The sequence below is a fragment of the Alligator sinensis genome, unplaced genomic scaffold (genome assembly GCF_000455745.1).
Source record: "Alligator sinensis unplaced genomic scaffold, ASM45574v1 scaffold856_1, whole genome shotgun sequence".
In the NCBI taxonomy this organism is placed as follows: Eukaryota; Metazoa; Chordata; order Crocodylia; family Alligatoridae; genus Alligator; species Alligator sinensis.
Genome location: NW_005843738.1, coordinates 29,187 through 33,981, shown reverse-complemented (window position 1 = coordinate 33,981; position 4,795 = coordinate 29,187). Strand labels below are relative to the sequence as shown.

At 45.2% G+C, this 4,795-nt stretch overlaps 1 pseudogene; it reads right to left on the bottom strand.

The window, feature by feature from the left end:
- Positions 1-4,191, bottom strand: part of LOC112548915 — a 7,299-nt pseudogene extending 3,108 nt beyond the window's left edge.
- Positions 4,192-4,795: the final 604 nt, after the last annotated feature.

Genomic DNA, 4,795 nt, shown 5'->3' with positions numbered 1-4,795 from the left:
TCCAAACCGAGCAACTGACTGGGGAACAGTCCCATGCTCAAGGCAAGTGTGATAAATGACAAACTAACTAGGACTTTCCCATGGGGCCAAATGGTGTTCCTATTTACAGTTCTGTTTGCTCTTTCTTGTACATGGCCCATCCCCTGCTCAGCTCCCAGGTTTAGACTCTAACTAAGACTTCCCTAGGAAGCAAGATGGTGTTCTTCTTTAGAGTCCTGTCTGCTCTTTCTTCCTAAGTACTGCAATGGAGGAAAGCACACCAGCCCAGGTGGGTGCATGGGTAGAAAAAGAGGGACCAATGACATGGTAGCATGTGGTAGACGAGCAAACGAGGCTGACACCTACTGACCTTAGTTTGGGGGAAAAGTGCAATAATTTTGACACACATGTTAACATCGGAGGTCTGAAGAAATGGGGGCTAGAGTGAGAAGGAAGAAGCACAGAGGGGAGTAGAGAAGGGGAGAAGAGAGAAAATCCCAAACCCCAATAAAATAGGTTCAGATTCGTTATCAGGAGAACGTCTTCACTGATGGACCAATGGGGCAGTGGACTAGACTGATTAGAGAAGTTGTGCAAATCTCAATCATTGGAGTTGTTCAAGGGGATGGATTAGCATTTGTCAGGCATGATCTAGGAATAGCTACATCCATGTTCGTCTCTGGTTATTTCCAGTTCCCCTGGTCTTTGCTGTTTGCTGCACAGTTGAAGGAAGGATTTTCTTCCCTCTCCTTTTCCTATATGAATCATGGAGTGAGGGGGTTTCTTCTACCTTTAAAAGCATTGGGTGTTAACTGAAATCAAGGTTGGTGATTTGGACTGATATGTCAAAGCTCCTGTCAGACTAAACCCCCAAGATCATGAGCTAGAGAGTCTGCCCCACCACTCTAGGTCAGACAAAACCCTGTACTTGGGATCAGGAAGGAATTTCAACTTATGGTTAGATAGGTAAGAACCAGGTTTCCCGGGTAGCCAGTATCAAGCGGAGTGGCTACAGGGGTTGCGTCCATAACCAGTTTATTTTCAATATCGTTGTTGACAACTGGGAACATGGCATACAGCACACCCTCAGCAAGTCTGCTGATGACACCAAGCTGGGGGCAGTAATAAATATGCTTGAGGGCAGGGCTATGATTCAGAGAGACCTCAACAATTTGGAGGATTGGACCAAATGCAATCTCATTAGCTTCAGTAACAACAAGTGCAAAATTCTGCATGTAGCATGGAACAATCCTATGCACTGGTACAGACTGGGGACTGACTGTCTAAGTAGCAAGACCGAGGGGTTAATGTGGATCAGAAGGTGAATATGAGCCAACATTGTGCCCTTATTGCAAAGAAGGCCAATGGCAATTGTGTTGCCTTACCAGGAGCATAACCAGAAGATCAAAGGAAGTTATTCTTCCCTCATGTTAGGCACTAGTGAGAGCACATCTGGAGTACTGTGTCCAGCTTTGGGCCTCCCACTACTAAAAGGATGTAGACAGATGGCAGAGACTCTACTGGAGGGCAGGAAAAATGGTTAAGGGGCCAGGTTACATGAGTTATGAGGAGAGGCAGAAGGAACTGGGCTTATTTAGTCTGGTGAAAGGAAGACCAAGATGGTGTTTAATAGCAGCCTGCAACTCCCTCAGGGGTGGTTACAAAGAGGATGGAGCGCCATTGTTCTCCATGGTAGCAGATGACTGAACAAGGAGCAACGGTCTCAAGTTCAGTTTAGATATTAGGAAAAAAAAATCTTATCAGGAGGGTGGTAAAGCACTGGAACAGGCTACCCAGAGGGGTGGTGGAAGCTCTATCCTTGGAGGTTTTGAACACGCAGCTAGACAAACCCTTGAGTGACACAATCAAGTTTAGAGGAAGCCAGCTTTGAGGAGTGTGTTGGACACGATGATCTCCTGAGGTCCATTCCAACCTTAATTTTCTATGACCCTAAGAGTAGTCATTGGTCTAGAGCAGCGTTAACTACAGGGAAAACCTCCCTCAGAGTTTTCCAACACCACTCCTCTCATATAATGATAGAAACATAGAAAATTAGGGATGGATGAGACTTCAGGGTGTCATCTAGTCCAGCATTTGGTGTTGGCTGAAATCAAGTTTGGGGATTTTGAATGATATGCCGAAGCTCCTGTCAGACTAAAGCCCCAAGATCATGAGCTAGGTAGTCTTGCCCCAACACTCTGGGTCAGACAAATCCCTATACCTGCAGTCAAAAACAGACTGTCTCCAGCAGGGTCATGCCAACCATAGCTTGGTCTAGCCCAGTCTTAACACCCTCCGAGGAAGGAGATTGTGCCATCTCTCGGCCTTTCACCTCAACGCAGACTTCTCCTTGCTTCTGTTTCTTGTATGAAAACCACGTTGCCTGAACTAGCTTCAAATTGCCCAACAGTAGGAGTCAGTAGGAGTCAGACTAACCGATTCATACCTTTCAAAATTCCCTTTTGGGTGTCAATTCTGGACAGTTACCTAAATTCTCAGAAGTAATTAAATTCAGCTATTATTTTTTTTCTTTTGGAGGATGCTGTCCTCTGGGGCATTCTGGGAAATGTTGATTATTCTTATTGATTTGAAAGAAAACCACATTTCATACCTTGCCAGATCTCCCAAGGAATACAAGTCCCAATTTCAATACAGATGTACAGTAGCAGATTGGGGTCTCTACTGAGTTTCCTTTCACATCCATTTTAAACAAGGCCACACTATTTGCATTACTGAAGTTCTTGGCATAGGCTGCTTTTTGGGAAGGTGAAAGGAGATGCTACTGGTCCTGAAAGGATTTAGGGACTAGCAGTGTGAACATCATTTGGGCTTGATATACTTAAATCAGCTTCCGAAATCCCCAGGTTTACCTATCTACAGGTTCCCTATAGTGGAATACAAGGACAGCCAAAATCCAGCAGCACTGCAGTCATGACGGGCACAGGAGCTCTAGTGTGTACACACTTACAGGAAATCATTTCCATCTCTTCAGTGTTGTGGGGAAGAAAACCATTAGCACTCTTGCAAAACCCGTACAAGGGAAGCATAACTGAAAGAACCAGCACCAGAGTAATGACTGACACCTACTATCTAAAAACCATTATCACTCCCTTTTAAACCTTCTCATACCCTCCTTCCAGATCTCAAATAAGCAGACCTCAAGAAAACTTTTTACCCCAGACAAGACAAAGATCCAGTGATATTCTCCACCAAGGCATCTAATAAATATTTAAGGTACATAAAAACTGTTGCAACAGTGCACTAACAAATGACAATATCAGCATCAAAGATAAAATTTAACAGATACAAAAAGATTACCGAGACCAGGGTGGTATCTTAGGTACTAACTAGTTCAGTGAGATATAGGGTGAAAATTAGATAGAGAGGTTATTTAAAATAGAACAGACACCACGAGGTCCAGAGCTGATGGGGACCCAGATGTGGGCTTCATATGGGCAATCAGAGCAGTGCTAACCAGCAAGGTGACAACAATGAGGTGGGGAAGACAGGTGGAAACTGCTTTGTGCCGGCCCTGCTCAGAGGGGATTCTCAGTACAGTAGTGAATATCTGAATATAAGACACAAATATAAATGCAATGCAAACAAGACCTAAACATGCACCAAAGATAAGAATCTGAATTTCAGTAGTAAACACCTCTGGGAAAGAAATCCTAAGGAGCTGGGGGATTTCACAGAAGAACTGGTTGATGGTGTTGGAGTGGCAGAAGGGCAGCCTAAAGGTGTTCCCCGTGTGCAGGGCAGAGTTCAGAAGAGCAGCGCTCCAGCCCATAGTTGCCATTTGCAGACAAGCTCTCCTGTTCATCACTGTTGAATAGTGCAGTGGTTTGCAGATGGCGATGTATCGGTCATAAGCCATGACGGTGAGGATGGCGAGATCTGCTGGAATGAAGAAGAGGATGAGAAAAACTTGGGTGACACATCCAGAATAGGAAATCAGCCTGGTGTTCAGTATGGCATTGGCCATGGATTTGGGAACAATGACAGAGATGGATCCGATGTCGAGGATGGACAGATTGAGGAGGAAGAAGTACATTGGGGTGTGCAGGTGGCTGTCAACGGCTATGAGAGTGATAACAAGGAGATTTCCAGTCAGGGCTGCCAGGTGGCCAAGTGCAAGAACTGCAATCCCAGGGCATCGGAGAGCCCCAGGAGCAGGAACTCAGTCACCGCGGTGCAATTGGACGTCATCATCCACGGTGCCTTTTGGGATGCCTGTGGAGGGAAAGGGAATGACTGTGTCAGGAGCACAGGAAGTAGGAGAAAAAATACCATTTTCCTGGCCACAATTTCCATTGACTTGATTGTTTTAGAGGTCCACCTGATTTTCCATTGAAAAGGAGTTTTCTGATAGAAATCAGTGTTCCCAAAGTGACCATTTTTTTCATGATACATTTTAAAATGTTTTTTGGATAATTGTGGCATTTCATTGAAAAAGTGGGCAGGAAAAGTATTTTATCAAAGCTTTTGCCGACACCTTGTCACTGCCACTCACTTGTGCTCATACGTTTCCCACGCCTGTGAAAGTGACGGTGTCAGTGCACTGTCACACTGGCATAAGCCGCTCCAGCTCCTTTCTAGTCCAAGGGGCCATGTCAGTTCACATAAGGTGCAGGTCCATTGCAAGTCCATGTGCCCTGGGAAAAGGGAATAATTACAATCCCAGATCTTATCAATTTATGAATGCCGGTTCCTGAATCTTACCCATGGGCAGCTGAGCAAGAAATTGGCACTCGTGGATATTGATAAAAAGGGAGACAAGCTAGCAGGGCAGCTCGAAGCCCAGGGAAGTTGGGAT